General features: G+C 37.2%; 1 pseudogene; it reads left to right on the top strand.

Moving 5' to 3' along the window:
- The first annotated feature begins 506 nt into the window (after positions 1-506).
- The window catches only part of LOC117713406 (actin, cytoplasmic 2 pseudogene), a 96,576-nt pseudogene continuing 79,499 nt past the window's right edge, over positions 507-17,583 (top strand).

The raw sequence follows: 17,583 nt of genomic DNA on the forward strand, positions 1-17,583 counted from the left end.
TAACTTGATAATCTACTCTCAAGTAAATTCATATTTTGGGCAGCTATTTAATGGTCATCGATCAATTTCTCTGTTAATAATATTCTGACCTTCAAAAGTCATGACAAAGAAATTCAAGTAGCAGATTAGAGTTCCCTTTTGATATAAATGCATTGTAAAACTGCTAGCAAATTGGAAAACACATGGAGAAATCAATATAGCTCTCCACTGTAGACTTGTTGGCAGTGTTCTACACAGTGCTAATTATACTGGCTATGCCAATTAGTCTTTGGCCCTGCTATTGCTATTATTGCTCCTGTTATTTTTAACAGTTGGTGCCAGCATTATGCATTATGGAGATTTAACACAAAACATAATAGAATGCTTCTAATAGCATGGTTCAACTCCAGAGTATAGTACATATAATCAAGAGAAATAAATGTCAGCTCTGAATTCACTTGAGCCGGGAAGTTGGTAGAGAAACTCAGTCCTCTTTAGAATATTTTCCCTTGCATAGAACTTTAAACATGGCAGTGGTTAAGCAAGTAGCCATGGCCGTCTTAACCCCTACATTAGAGAACTACTGGCACAATGGAAGTCAGACTGAACCTGGTAAGTGTAACCAATTACTGAACATTTAGGAAAGAATTGTTACAAAGCCACTAAATATTTGGCTGAGGTATAAGCCCTTTGCCAGATAAGAAGGTATGAAAATGAAATTTACATTAAGAACTACTGTTGTATGAATAGAGTTGGAAGCCTTACAAACACCAGAAGTCGGTGTACATACGGAATGATAATGAAAGCTCCACTCAGAGCTTTTATTTTTTTTTTTTTTTTGCTTTGAACATTTTAATTTTTAATTTTTATTTTTTCCCAATCTGCTTTTATATCATTTTAATTACATGCAAGTATTAAGGTCAGTTCTAGGTTAAGGAATTAGCAATGCAATAGATGCAAATAGTCAAGGAATAAGCAAGACAATAAACACAAATAGTCAAAAAACAAGCAGGGCTATAAACAAAGTCCCATGACCACTTCCATGATCACTGTTTCTAAGGGCTTATCAGGATGACCAAAATATCTGAGCCTACTTCCCTGTCCTAGCCCAAGGTCATTTTCATGCCTGAAGCCTACTTCCTTGTTCCAGCCTAACATTCAGATTCCACTCTGAAATTACTTCTTTGTTCTAGCCTAATATTTAGATTCCTACCTGAAATTACTTCTTTCATTTAGCCTAATGTCTGATTCCTGCCTGAAGCCTACTTCCTTGTCTTTGGCCAGTGTCAGATTCCTACCAAGTAATTCCAAAATCTCTCCTCATCTCCTGCTTTTTTATTTCATAAACAAGACTGAGTCTGTCTTAAGTCATTCTGAGAAGAATGCTTTCCTTACCCATCATGGAATATGCATTATCAAAAGCAATGCATTACTGTCTTAGGTTGGTAAGACTCTATGCAGAATCTTACCTGTCCTTGGCTTGCCAGCCTGTTAAATTAATAACCATCTCTGGGGGTCCATTTTTAGTTTCAAGCCATGTACTTTGGCCACCAACATGATGATGTTGTTAAAGAAAAGCTTTCATACAATGGGCAGAAATAAAAGTATTCCCAAGACAAAAAGCATAGAATGATCAAACTATATATGCTGGTCTTGAAGCTTGAAAAAAATGGAAATACTAAACTCAGGCCAAGGATAATTTTATCAGCCATATCTGCGCATCAAAGCTCAGCAGAGCAGCATTCTTGAAATTCATAAGCTCACTATGCAAAGTTCAAACATCCAGAGAGGTGTTAGAATCATGCCAAATACCCTGCAAGAGTTTTCAAACTTTTTCCTAATTATAATAAGTATCATCGTAAATTTTAGAAGTAACACAATTCCATTGGTATTTGGCACGCACTCAAGATGGCTCCTTACTCTTAAACTCTGAACATCCTTCCGATAATTTGAATAGAATAAAGAGTATCACTCCTTTGTTTCAAATGCCTATCTAAATCCTCTTGCATACTCAACACATTAGTAAATTTTTTTTTTTTTTTTTTGCTAAATGATTAATAAAAGTAGCTGTTTTAACTTTTTGTGTCAAAGCAATTGCAGAAGCAGTGGTACTAGCAATTAATGTAATTAAAGCTGTTATACCAGCAATAATCAAGCCCATTACTCCTTTGCTTCTGCTTAAAGCTTGACTTACTTCTTTGAGTACTTGCAAGCTTTAATCTTAATATTAAGGTCCTGTAATACTAAAGGCAATAAAACAAAAGCTTGTTGATAGATCCCCATAACAGACATGCCAGGTTTCAATACACTAACACAATGAGAAACTGTACAATCAACAAAATTACATTAAATACTGTAGAGGAAACAAAAGTAATTTTAACATGACAATTAAAAGAAATTTAACAAATACACTAACACTTGTTTGAAATCCAGATCCTGTCCAAATTTTATCTCTTCCTAACATAACATCACAGAGAACTGAAGCTAACTTCCAAATATGTCTCTGAAAATGTCCAGAACCAGACTTGCAAATGAAGACTGTTATATCCAATATTAAATTGATTTCTAGATCAGTCAATGATTGAGTCTGAATAACTGGTCACATTTAAGAAAAGTACAAGAGGCATTATAACTTCTTATTTTGATTGTCTTACAAGGTCTAAAAACTTGAGGCAAGGAATCTTGTCTCATCTGGATATAGGAAAGCAAAGGTTGGTCAGGAACATATGTCCAATACAGCTTCCCAGTCACCATTGTCAGGGCACTGAGCAAGCTCACAGATCAGCATCATTCTTTGTTCTGGCATCAGAATGTCTCACCAGTCACTCTGGCAGCCACCATGCTCCTTCAGCATCCTACAAAAAAAAAACAACCCCACAAATGTTCCTTCTTCCCCATGTTAAATTCCTGATCAGGATAATGCCACATGTCAGTAACTGGATCTTTCTTTTTCACCTAGACATAAGTAGTATTAGGGTGATAGGGTGCCATAGACACTTAGCAGAAAGTTTCTTAGCATCCAAATTTTTAAAAAATTTAAAATAAAAGGAACATAATTTAAATAAATTTGTAGTGTACAGGGATATACTGCCCCCTTTTTTATTTTATGAAGACAATGTTTTAAAGTTCAATGGGCCTGTTCCACAATACCTTGTCCTTGAGGATTATAAGGAGTTCCAGTAATATGGGTAACATTAAATTGTTGAAGAAAAGTCTCAAATGACCGACTGCAATAGGCAGTTCCATTATCTGTTTTTTAATTGGATATTTTAATTATTTACATTTCAGATATTATCCCCTTTCCCCATTCCCCTCCCCCAAAATTCTTTATCCCATCCCTTTCCTCTTGCTTCTATGAGGGTGTGCCCTCACCCATCCATCCACTCCCAAATACTTACTGGTTCTTGAATTCCCCTACACTGGGACATCCAGCCTTCATGGGACCAAAAACCTCCTTTCCTACTGATGTCCTACAAGGCCATTCTCCACTACATATACATCTGGAGCCATGGGTTCCTCCATGTGTGTTCCCAGGCTGGAGGTTTAGAACCTTGGTGCTCTGGTTAGTTGGTATTCTTGCTCTCCCCATGAGGGAGCCCCTTCGACTACTTCAGTCTTCTTTCTGACTCCTCCATTGGGAACCCTGTGATCCATTCAATGGTTAGCTGTGAGCATCTGCCTCTGTATATGTCAGGCTCTGGTAGCACCACTCAGGAGACAGCTATACCTGGCTCCTGTCATCATGTACTTCCTGGAATCTACAACAGTGTCTGCCTTTGGTGACTGCACATGGAATGGATCCCAAGGTGGGGCAGTCTCAGGAAGGCCCCCTCCTCCAGTCTCTGCTCCAACAAATTGGGAAAAAATCTTCACCAATCCTACATTCAATAGAGGGATAAAATCCAATGTATACAAGAACTCAAAAAAAATAGACTTCAGACAATCAAGAAACCCTATTAAAAATGGGGTACAGAGCTAAACAAAGAATTCTCAACTGTGGAAACTCAAATGATTGAAAAACACCTAAAAATGTTCAACCTCCTTAGTCAGCAGAAAAACACAAATCAAAACAACCCTGAGATTCCAACTCACTCCAGTCAGAATGGCTAAGATAAAAAAAAAAAACCTCAGGTGATAGCAGATGCTGGCCAGAATGTGGAGAAAGAGGAACACTCCTCCATTGTTGGTGGAATTGCAAGATGATGCAACCACTCTGGAAATCAGTCTGGGGGTTCCTCAGAAAATTGGATATAGCATTACCTGAGGACCCAGGTATATTCCTCCTCAGCATATTCCCAAAAGATGCTCCAACACATATAAGGACACATGTTCCACTATGTTCATAGCAGCCTTATTTATAATAGCCAGAAGCTAGAAAAAAACCCAGATGTCCTTCAACAGAGGAATGTATACAGAAAATGTGGCACATTTAAACAATGGAATATTACTCAGCTATTAAAAACAATGAATTCATGAAATTCCTAGGCAAATGGATGGAACTAGAAAATATATTCAGTGAGATAACCCAGTCACATAGAACACACATGGCATTCACTCACTGATAAGCAGATATTAGCCTAAACACAATACCCGATACAACTCACAGACCACACAAAACTCAAGAAGGAAGTCCAAAATGTGGGTGCTTTGGTTCTTCTTAGAAGGAGTAACAGAATACTCATAGGAGCAAATATAAAGACAAAGTGCAGAGCAAAGACTGGAGGAGGGACTGTTCACTAGGGAGCATTAATGCTGCTTTGAATTTATAAACAGAGACCCCAGAGGCTTTTATGCTCTGTTTAGCCATGGTGCCAGCAGCAAAGCTGGAACATTGTAAATGACAATCAATTGAAACCCAGGAAAATTGTATGAATACTTTTCCAACAGCTTCTTGGAATCAACATCTTTGAAATATCTGTCCAAAAGTTGCTATAATGAGAAGGAAAACTGTATTCACTTTGTTTTTAATATAAACTTAAAGGGGGTTAAAAATTTAGCGGGGGAGGGGTTGACTTTCCACTACTGTGCTCTGAAGTCCAAACAAAGGAAGTAATGGCTAATATCTAATTTAATATATGTTATGTTAAATGTGCTTCAAGATGCAAGAACACATTTAATCTAAAAAAATCTATAATCATACATTTATTTCTACTCTAATAAATGGACCAAGCTTTTGACTGACATTGGAACATTTTCCACATGGAAACCTAAGCTTTTGAGTCTATTTGGAGCCTATTAGGAAGTTACATGAAGAACCTTAGCAAATAAGTAACAGGGTAAGTCTAAAGCCATCCCCACTAAAAACATAGTCCTGCTTATGGAATGTCTCCATCATTGCCCAAGTAAATAACCTGATGTAACGTACTCTTAAGAAAAAGGTATGTGCTGCTCATCCAGAACAGAGAAATGCATTAAAGATGCTGAGTATTAGAAATATTAATTAAGCCCCCCAAATTAGGAATCTGCCTGTCTAAATACTAAAGGTTCAGGTCCCCAATTGCCTTTTGACTGATCAATAAAGAGCCAATGGCCAATGGCTTGGCAGGATGAAAGAGGTGGGACTTCTAGGATGCCTGGCAAAGCTAGAAGTGCTTTAGAAATGTATATACTACTTAGAATAAGTAGAATATCTCTTAAAGATAGATGTAATAAATTACAATTGAGTCAATGAACACAAGCATACACTTTCACAGGCTAAAGAATAAATAAATGTAAGAACTGCATGTAATCGCTTCTTGGCCTTTTGGCTAAGATCAAGTGTAGAACTGCATGTAAGTGTCGTTAGTGGTGAATTGGTAAAACTTCTTTGGCTCCTGGTGAGTTACTCTTCTAGCCACCTGCTAGAGTCCTCTGGGTTGATGAATAAAAGACACAGACATACAAGTTAATTCTGATATGTCTTGACTAGCTCAATGGCTGGGCATTAATCCTCCCTGCAGTTAGCAAACACACCCTCCAGTATTCCTTGTTAATATTTTTAAAAAATCTATATTTTGTCTTTGTTGCCCTGGCTCCTTCTGGGTGGCACCCTATCTTTGCTGCCCAAGACAATTCTGGGAAGCTCTTCTGGGAGCCACTTTCCTTCTTGTTACTCCCTCTGTTCCTTCCAGTCTTGGTCTGTCCTACTCCTTCTCATGGAGTCCTTTCTTTCTCCTCCCTGCATCCCCCTCCCCCCTTCTCACCCTACAACCCAGAAGTCCCACCTCTTTCATCCTGCCTAGCCATTGGTTCTTTATTGATCAGTCAAAAGCCAATTGAGGACAAGGACCTTTAGTGTTTGGACAGGCAGATTGCTGATTTCGGGGGGGGGGGGGAGGGCTGAATTAAGACAAAGCATTAGAACCAGAGAGCTCTTGGGCAGGTGCTCGAATGCGACCTGCCTTTGAGTCAAAATGGTTTAACTAATTTACCACTACAGGTGTCTTGACAAACATTCTACTTTGTTAGTACCCTCTCCTACCCCGAAATTCCACGGATCCTTTTTTCTTTTTCTTTTAATTTTAGCAAAATGGTCATTCTATGTAAACATTAAATAATAGAGAAACTGTGATAAGCCTCGGAGTTCCTGGTGTATCAATCTTATACATAAGCTCACATTTAAATATTCTGCCATGCTGCCTAGTGTTTTGTCAAATTGACACAAACCAGAGTCCTTTGGGAAATGGCAATTTCAATTGAGAAAATGTCTGCACCAGATTAGACTGTGGGCAACCCTTTGAGGACTTTTGACAGCTGAATGAAGTGGAAGGAGCGACTTCACTGTGGCCTGTGTCACCACTGGGTCCTATATTAAAGCAGGCTGAGAAAACCATGAGAAGCCAGCCATTAAGCATCATTTCTCTATGGTATGTACATCAGTTTCTGCCTTCAGGTCCTGGGCTTTTTATTCTGACTTCCCTCAGTGATGGGCTATTCAATTAGATGTGTAAGATGAAATAAACCCTTTTCTTTCCAGAGTTGTCTTTAGTCATGTTGTTTTGTCAAAATGATAGAAACTTAACTATGACATTTGCCTAAAAGATGAGGTAGCTGTAAGGCCATCGGGAGTGGTAAGGGACCATCACTATGCTAGAGAACGTACTGAAAAGAAGACTACTCCTTAGTAACTGAAATGTCACTCTTCACCTATGTACTCCTGTTTTCCAATAAGATTCAAATTAGGTATGAGGTTCCTCATTGGTTAGAGTATCGCCTCCTTCTTCCTTACCACTTCCTCTTTCATTCCTATGCACTGAATTTCCTAGCAACAAAACTCCTCTGTTTTCAGTCATATTACTACTTTCAGAATCCAAGCAAAGCTGCGTGATAACAGTATGATGGTATATTTTGCACATTGTATATAGCATTCATATTTATGTCTAATACATATCATGATAGTTAATATATGATCTGCCCATCCACTTATGCTGGTAGTGATTTAGGAACTAAGGTCATGTGGTAAAAGAGGCTCCATTTTAACAAGGAAAAGAAAAATTAGTGAGAGAAATTTATAAGAATGTAACAGTAGTAATTTCACTAAGAATGCAGACTATGTTAAGATGATGAAATAAATATGGAATTACTTTCATTTAGTGCTTTTTATATTTAAGCCAGTATTAAATTGAATAATTAAAATTCCAATTATATGCAACTCTAATAAATAGCTAGTATTCAAGTTTTGATGCCTGAACACCATAAAAAATCTCTTAAGTATAAAAAATCTTAAGAGATTAAAAGAAAAATATCTTAAAATACATGTGTTCATGGATGTTCTATTTATAAATATGCATGTTAATCACTATGTACTTCTCAGAAACTTCAGTATCCCCTGTGAGCTGACAGAAAGACCACATGGAAGTCAAATACTTGAATCTTTAGCAGAATTGTCAAACCTCTGAAGTGAAGGATGGGTTTTTCAAATTTGCCTCTAAGGATTACAATGTTGAGATGTGTTCACTGTATGAATTAAAAACTAGAAAAGTCCAGTCTCCTATGAGGTGCAGACTATAGAGTCAGAGAAAACTCAAAATTAATAGATGGAAAATTATGTTTTCTCCCATCTCTGACCATCTGTGCTTCTGCCCACAGTGTATACAATAAGATAATTCCCAAGTATAGCATTCTTAAAAGTTTCATTTCTAAGTCTTCACTTATCTCTGCCAGTTTATCTAACCTGCTAATGATATAACTATTTCTTTCTCTCATCTGTTTGTTTAATCATTACTTCTTCAGGGTCACTTCCCATTTGCTTTTAAATAAATGCTTAGACCGTCTCTCCAAAGATTACCTCAATTTGGTGAATTTCACTTGTTTGAAGTTGATATCTGATTAAACCATGTTTTAGTTATTCTTCTTGTTATAGAAAAAGAAAAACAGAAAGAAAGACATGGAGAGAGAGAAAGAGAGAGAGAGAGAGAGAGAGAGAGAGAGAGAGAGAGAACTCAAGGAAGCAAGAGTTTATTTTGAGTCACAGTTTGTAGGCATAGAACATCACAGTGGGGAGCTCGTGTGGCAGGTGGTTCAGGCAGCTGATACAGTGCATCCTCAGAAACAGAGGGAAGTTATTGCTGATGCTCAGCTAGTTTTATCCCTTTTGTGAAGTCCAGGAACCAAGCCCAGGAAATGGTGCTGCCCAGTTCTATGATGAAACTTCCCACATCAATTAATATAATCAAGATAATCCTTCATAGGCATGGCCAGATGCTGAAACAGTCTTGATGGGGCCTGCAAAGTGTCACAGAGGCTTGTCTCTTAGGTGACTCTGCATTCTATCAAGTTGAGAATCAATATTAATCTCCACAGCTACTACTCTGAAGTGTCAATTTCAGGGTTATGGGTAATTGTCTAAATTTTTCATTCAGAGATGTTATTCTCAGCCTTTCTCTTTACTGTGACTCTGCAGAAGATGTTACTATGCCCAACCTGGACTTACCTCTTACAGTTTGTTGCCTTAAATTCAGGCCATTCAATACTTTTATCTTTTCCACTCATACATTATTTTTCACCGCTTTCTGGCACATATACACTTCAATGCAAGTTTTTTAAAGAATAAAACATTTAGTCCCCATGTAACCCAATACTTCCTACTCTTTATTTTATATCCATTACAGTGATATATCCAACATAATCTCTGTTCAAATTGGAGCAAAATATGCACCACCAACTTGTATAACTTCTAAAATAATCTGTCCAGAAGTTTATACTTTCTGAATATTAAATATTTTTATTCCATAATACTTAATAGAGTTATTGAATAAGGCAGTAAGTAAACTCAAGTAACAAATCCAAAATTAAGGTTGGCACTTTTCCCCCAAAATGTATAGTTTTATATGTTTATTTAGCCTATTACTAAAAACTATCACTTTAATCAAGAAACTTCAATTACTCATGTTCCTTCATTCCTTCTTACAAAGAAAAACTAATATCAAAATTTTTAGTCTTCATAAATAATTTTTAACCAGATATTTTTACCATAGATATGACAGTTTATATTTAAGTTGGGGTTGTATTAATCTTTCCAAGTTTTAGTGAGCTTTAACCGTCAACTTGCCATAACTTAGGGTCACCTGAGAAGTAAATCTTAATTTTAGTGATTGCCTAGACCGTATTGGACTGAAGGTTTCTCTGTGGAGGATTATCTTGATTGATTATTAAAGAATGAAGGAGAGCCTATCTCACTTTGCGTGGCTCTATTCCCTGGTCCTAAGTAGGACAAGAAAGCTAGGAAAGCATAATTCTTCAAGGAACTCAGTATGAAGGATTTGACGTGATTTCTGTCTTAAATTATTTTTAATCTTATTTTATTATATGTGTGTATCTGTGTGTCTGTGTGTCTTTGTGTGTGTCCATATTCATGTCCATGTCTGGGTCTTTGTAAAAGGATGTACAGGCTAGTGAAGGTATGCAAAAAGACCAAAAAAAAAAAAAAAAAAAAAACAGCATCAGATTTCCTTGAGCTGGAGTCCCAGGCAGTGATAAACAGCCTGAATTAGGTACTAAGACCTGCAACTCTTTTTCACTGAAAGGGCATTATGGGCTTATGGTGGTTTGAAAAGAAATATCCTAAAGGCTCATATATTTGGAGGCTTGGTCATTTGATAGTAGTGTTTGTTACTTGTCAGTGATTATGAGGTATGACCTTGTTGGAGTAGATGTAGTATTGTAGGAAGAAGTGTGTCACTTGAGACGGGTTTTAGAGGTTCAAATACTCAAACCAGGTCCAGTATCTTTCTCTTCCTCCTGTCTGTGAACCTGTAGAACTCGCAGCTACTTCTCCAGCATCATACCGGCCTGCTCACTGCCATATTTCCTGTCATAATAATAATAGACTAAAACTCTTAACCTATAAGCAAGCCCCAATTAAATGTTTGAATTTTAAGTGTTTCAGTGCTCATGATATTTCTTCATAGCAACAGAACAATTAAGGCAGTGCCCCTAACTAATGGGTCATCTCTCCAGCCTTTGTTTTAACTTGACGCTTGAGTTCCTGGCATGTTTTTCATCATTGATCGACTGGTACCCGGAATTGTCAGCCAAATACTTTCCTCCCATAAGTTGCTTGTGACCATGTATTTTATCAAAAACAGAACTTAATTGGGACAAGTCTTGGAAACATTTGTTGTGGTAAATATTCAAAAGGGACGGCTGCTGGCTCCCACCTCTGCAGCCATGTTCCCACACTAGAGTCTGGCACTGGCTGGCAACCTCAGTGTCGCCAGCCCAGGGACCATGAGACGTTGGCATCGTTTGTGTGGCTGCTGCCTTCTCTGGCCGGCTCTGTTGCCTCCACGGCTCTAGGCAAGATCCCGGGCCAACTCTGTCACCCCCGTGGCGCTTGGCTCAACCCCAGACAATAACTGCCATCTTTGAGGTAGATACTATAATGCCCAGTACCCGGTAGAAATAAGACTCTTAATGCTTAAAGTCAACCATTGGATTTATATATCGGCAAATACTCAAACCACAAGATGCCCACACAATTGAGACGGTTATCACAATATCCCTAACCTTTAGATTTCTTATCTACCAATTTATTTGATGCCATGCAGGTCCACGTCCACAGCCATTTCGCCTCTCTCGCTCTTGCCACATCTCTCTGTCTCTCTTGTCTCTCTGCCATCCTTAGCTCTGCCTCCCTTTCTACTACCCAGTTACTGGCTCTAGTCTTTATTTTACAAATTAAGGGTAGCAGAAGGTTCACAAGAAGTCACCTGTGTGAGTCACTCCTCCTCTGCAGCCCCTCCCTGGAAAGCAGAATTAACATCAAATACAAGACCAGGGCTATCCACAGCAAACATTTTCCTATTATTATTATTATTATTATTATTATTATTATTATTATTATTATTAATTCTGGCTAAATTTTTCTCAAATAGGGCATTGAAGAGGTGACTTTCACTAATTGGATAATTTTTGTATGAATTGATTGTTACTCTGACTTCTGAAACCCTGAGTATACGTATTACCATTTTTTAACCTTCATATTTCTTGTCTGTAATCATCAGTAAAAGACCATATTTTTCTAGCACTTATTTTCAAGCTTTTCAAATATTCTCACCCAAGATCCTGATACCAAATAAAGCACCAGGTCTTCACTGCTATTCTCAATTTAAGACTCAATAGTGAAGGTACTTCTGCAGTTCTCGGAAGCATTGAATTATTTTAAGCTGTTGATACTCTTGAATGCTACAAACCCAGTTACGTTCGTGTCTATAGAGAGAGCTAGACACGAACTATATCGTGTCTATAGATGCTGTGACAACAGTTTGGGGCTACATTACCTAATAGCTCAGCAGTGAGCTATGTGCATCTGCCGAGCTTGCTGACTATTAAGTTCGTTTCTGCAGTGTAAGTCAATGCAGGTGTATTGTCACCAGCAATGGCTTCTTACTCATTTTAGTTCATGCTAACTGAAAAGATAATACTATACACATTTTTAATAAAAATAAGCATTGCAGTGCAAGTGAGGTAGCTCAGTGGATAAAGCACCCACTTGAAATATGAAGGCCAGAGTTCAGATCTCTAGCACATGTATTAGAACAACAATATAAACCACCAAGACCCATCAGAGCTCCCAGGGACTAAACCACCAACTGCAGATGGAGGGACCCATGGCTCTAGGTGCATATGTAACAGAGGATGGCCTTGTCGGGCTTCAATGGGAGAAGAGACCCTTGGCCTTGTGAAGACTCAATGCCCCAGTGTAGGGAAATGCCAGGGTAGGGAGGTAGGGGTGGGTGGATGGGTGGGAGAGCACCTTCATAGAAGCAGGGGGAGGGGTAATGGAATAGGGGGTTTCTGGGGTGAAACTAGGATATCATTTGAAATATAAATAAATAGAATACCCAATAAAGGAGGGAAAAAAAGACATACATGTAAAAATGAAAAAAACACAGAAAAAAACAAAAACAAAAAGCAAAAAATACCAACCATGGATCTCTACCTGTAACAGAGACAGGAGTTTATTTATGTTCATTTATGAGAGTTAGCCAAATTGCTGATCTCTGGGTTCAGTAAGAGAACTTGCCTCAGCAAATAAACTAGTGGAAAACTCATCAAGAATCTCTGACTTTCACGTGCAAGTGTTCACATATATGTGTGTACATTCATACACAGATGAGCATACATAAACCTACCCACATAAAGAACACACACACACACACACACACATATATATATATATCACATATAAGTGTTATAGATGATAGGCTCATATATGTGTTCACTTAGATATATATTATATATTGATTTTATTTCATCATTTTCTTTACCAAACTTTTGTGATAGATTTGTTAACAATTTAGGTATTTGTTAGAAAAGTGGAAATGATTCCTTTTTAAAAAAATAATATCTCTTGGTCATTAAATCAAGACTTATGAATTAGAATAGCAAGATTCCTTTTTATTTTTGATAAATGCATTGATAGTTCTATGAGAATTTAATTGTCTGTGATGAGCCACTTTGTCTTTGATTCTTTGAAATTATCTTTGACTTTTGACTATTTAATTAGAATGCTGTTCAAAATGGCAATCATTATGTTGTTCTTGTTTACTTACCTTTGAGTTTCATACATTTGCATGCCCATATTCTTATAAAAGTCTTAAAATGTATTAAGTCACTGTTGTCTTCTTCATCTCCACCTTTGTCTTCCTTTTCTGTTCTTCCTTTTTCTCACCTTCATACTCAATTCTACTCCTCTTTCTCAAATTTAAAAATAGTTCTGGGGAATTGAACAAAAAGCTAGACAAATGCTCAATCACTAAACTCTGTATCCCAACTTCAATTCTAAGAATAGATAATGACACTGTATACATGGATCAAACAATTTAAGAACAGGTATCATTAATTGCAGAAAGTACTTTGAAAGTGTAGATGTTTCTAACTCATTCCACAAAGCAAGAATAAATGACTTCTAAACAAGAAAAACTATTTGACAAAAACCTTAATTACTGATATATATATATATATATATATATATGCATATATACAATCAAAAAGTCCCTGTTGAAGGAAGAAGATACGTTGTGAAATTCATAAATTTCAAGAAACTAATACAATTTACCAGTATCAGAAAGCTCTTGAAACTTACAAGATTCACAGTCTGTTCAAGTTATATAAAATATAACAGTTGATGGAGATAAGAAACACTCCCATACGTTGAACTGCCTAAGGAATTGGCTTTTATGAGTTTTCACCTGTGTAGGAATAAATTTGGGGGGATGTAGCCACCATTTAGTCACTCAAACTTCTGTGAATAATGCCTAGTTAATATTGTTGTTGTTGGTGGTGTTTATGTTTGTTTTTAAGTAACCCAAACAAGCTTACTGACTCTGTGAACTAGATTTTAGTTGAATAATTTACTTGATTGGCTCTCAATGTTCTAGCTGGAGAGAACAAATATTTATTTACATCTTTCAAAGAAAAACTATACAATATAATTTCTTCTTATAGAAATATATATTTACAAAAAAGAACAAGTTAAATAGGAAACAGATGTATGGCCCATATGATGAATGATGAGAAATTCCACTAAGACTGACATATCTGAGTGTCTGTAAGTAGAATCCCAATGTGGCTACCTTTCCTATAACACAAAAGTTAATGTACTTCCTTGTTGAAATGACAATTACATGCTTCCTGAGTGGGATGATAAGACATATGATTAAAGTAAGTTATGTGAGAGTAGAGTATTGTTGCAGTAATCTCACAGAGCCTCTTTTACATTGTATAATATGAGGTAAGTATATCTTTTTGAATAGTAAGGTTACCATCAAATGTCTGTTAGAGAATATAGTGCAATATGTATGTGTGTTATAAATATAGGACAGATATATAAGCAGTTAGTAATGACTGTTGAATGTCTTTTGCTATGGGCAACTAAAGCTGATCCATTTGCCCAAAATGAACTTACCAATATAAATAAATTATTTCAGTGGGGAAAGACTCTTGTTTAGAAGGAGACAAAAGAGGTTAGGATGCCAGGAATGTATTGGATGATAGTTTCTTACGGCTGGCAGGATTCAAGAGAAAGCAAGGAAATAAAACCTGTACTAAAAACCCTTTAGTAACTTCTAAAACTTGTAATGCATGGGAAAAATTGCAAAGCAAAGAAAGAGAAAGGGATGTAAACATGATAGAAGATACTCTTATAGTCCTACCCTTAACACAAAAGAATTTCAAATGCATGAATGACTATTCAGAGAGTTTTCTTAACAATGATGCAACTCAGAAAATTGCAATAATTGGATACTACTCAGATTTTGAACTTTTGTATTTGAAGATCCTTTAAATATAGAAATCAATGCTTCTTATAGCCTGGCTTATGAAGGTGTGGGTTGTGGAGGTAGATAGAATATATCTAACATAGAAACAAAGAAGCCATTCACAGATCTACCCATCCTTCTTTTAAACAAAGGTTGCAAAATTTTAAGGAATAATAAGGACATGACCTGCTGACTCACATAAGCTGTTACATACAATTGTTTATTACCAGCTGAAAAAAACATAAATATCAAAGAATAATAGACAATAGAAGGAAGGTGGACATTCCTGGAACACAAAGGAATAGTCTTTGGTTCCCTTTTTATTGGATTCAATAAGACTGTATTTATAGGGAGATTTCAAGAAAGATTAAAGGTAGTTTCGTAGGTATTTTGACCTCGTATAGATCTTTATTGGATTTTTCTAGGCCCCGTGGTGAGATATCATCTTTAAGACCTTAAAGAGGTTTTGATGTGTCTAAACGACTTAGACTAACATGTAGTTGAGTCATAAATTGCCAAAAAACTATCAAGAGAAGATAACTTGCAGTAATTTTCTATGAGCAATACAGCTACCTTATCCTGGGGTGCTGATGTTGCAATAAGACCACATCTTAACTCTGATGGCTGCTGTGGAGCACAAAATGGAGTCTCCCTTCCATGTCAATATACCTAAAATTGTTCTTCGGATGAAACAAGTGATCAAATAATGAGATCTTTCTGTGGTGTCCTAGATGGAGCAAACATTTCATTTAAGTGTCTGCTTAGTCAATGAAAGTCGTGTGATACTTATTTAGAATGGTTAGAAATGAACCTTGAGAGTTTCTCGTCACTACCTGTATAGAGTGATGACCCTTAGGTATCTTATGTATTTGAAATACTGTCCAAAAGAAATTAAAGTAGCCTTTAATGAATATGAAAAAGGTACCTAAACTGGGTAGAAATGGACAATCCCAGGGGCAATAATGTGAATGGATAAAAATTCTCAAACCAGTAATATACTTGCCTCCCTAGAAATTATTGTCCTAGTAGGTCCCTAAGGTCTCACAAATCATATGGTTACTATAACTGCTGTAGAATGAATGTAAAACAAGATAGTAAAACTATTTTGAACAAAAGAGCATTCCTTAGTGTAAGACATAGAGAAATCAAGCTGGAGCTGAGCTGGAAACTCTTTACTTGCTGGTTTGCTTTCTTATTTCTGATTTGTACAATTTGGGCTACTAATAATTCTTTGCTACAGTACCAGAATATTGAGCAAAATGTGTCTTATTGGAACAATAGTGACATGACCACAGTGGGTAAAACCAAGTTTTCTGACTGGATTCATGGCTGGTTATACAAGAGAAAACATGTGAATTCTGAACAATTGGCGGGCAGGCTATTGCAGAAGCTGTTGCCTGTATGTGAGATATGTTCTAGCTGGGCTGCCTTGTCTAGCATCAGTAGAAGAGGATATATCTAGCCTTGAAGAGACTTGATGTGCCAGAGTTGGGGGATATCCAAGGGAAGCTTTACCCTCTCAGAGGAGAAGGGGAAGGGAATGGAAGGAGAATTGTGAGAGGGAGTGATAAGGAGAGGAGACAGTGTGAAGGATGTAAAATGAATGAATAAATAAATAAGAATGTAACAAGTAAAAAAAGGGATAAACTATTATAACCCTATTTTTTTAAAACTGATTTTCTCATGGAACGAGAGAAGTTAGCATACTCAGAGAATCAGAAAACTTGGGAAATGCTACAATTCACACAGTTCCTTCTCAAAGTAACTAAACAGTAGGACTTGCTACTAAGAGTAGACTCATGTGAGCTGCACTGCCAAATGTTTTATGGAGGAAGCTTTCATAAGCCATTACCCAATGCTCTGTTTGACATTTTGCTGGCAACTACATTTGCGTCACCCATATTCCTGGAGGTAACTCTTAACCTATACTTTGGTAATAAACACAAATAAATTCTTTAGCTCCCTATAGCAACTTAGTGAACAAAAATCACATCTTTGTTGGGCCATTAGCACCTAATCTGTGGAAGTTATTTGTTCATGTATATACAGGAAAGGTTCAACAACCACTGACAAAAATTTTTAGTGAGTGTAATAGTGTCATGGGTATTTAGATGTAACCAACTACTTATCTTCTGATTGGATTTGAGGCTTAGTACACTGCTGAGATGAATGCCTGGTACTGTTGATCTGATCCAAGCCTTTATCTAAGGAGTGCATAAGTACTGTGTGGGGAATCTTATACTGATGAAGTGACAAGAAAGGAGCCATTAAATTTCCTTCTTATACACAGAGCTAAGAGAATTTTTCAATGTTAGTCTGAGAATCCCCTTTGTCAATGGGTGATTGTTATATTTGGGACCCTTAACCAGTCAAAGTGCTGAGAAGAATGGCTAGTATGCCCATAACCTCAAATAGATCATTTATGTTACCATCTACAAGGCTCCAGGAAAATCTGAGAAGGTAGAGTGGAAGGACTGTGAGAACTCGAGGATGGGTGAAGAGGAACTGATGCCTGTCTCCTAGACAGGACATAACAATTGCAGTCAAGAACACTCAGTAGTCGGGGCAACCTATATTGTCCAAGAAGATAGAGGTGAGGAGGAAGGAAGGAAGGAAGGCAGGAAGGAAGGAAGAGAGGGAGGAAGGGAGAGAGAGAGGAAGGGAGGGAGGGAGGAAGGGAGGGAATGAGGGAGAGAGAAAGAGAGAAAGAAAGAGAGATGGAGGGAGGGACAGAGAAAGGAAGGAAGGAAAGAAGGAAGGAAGGAAGGAAGGAAGGAAGGAAGGAAGGAAGGAAGGAAGGAAGGAAGGAAGGAAGCTACACTTGGAAGCAGTGAAGTAACCAAGATAGCAGGGCACGAAGCAA

This window comes from Arvicanthis niloticus, chromosome 8, assembly GCF_011762505.2.
Source record: "Arvicanthis niloticus isolate mArvNil1 chromosome 8, mArvNil1.pat.X, whole genome shotgun sequence".
Taxonomy (NCBI): Eukaryota; Metazoa; Chordata; class Mammalia; order Rodentia; family Muridae; genus Arvicanthis; species Arvicanthis niloticus.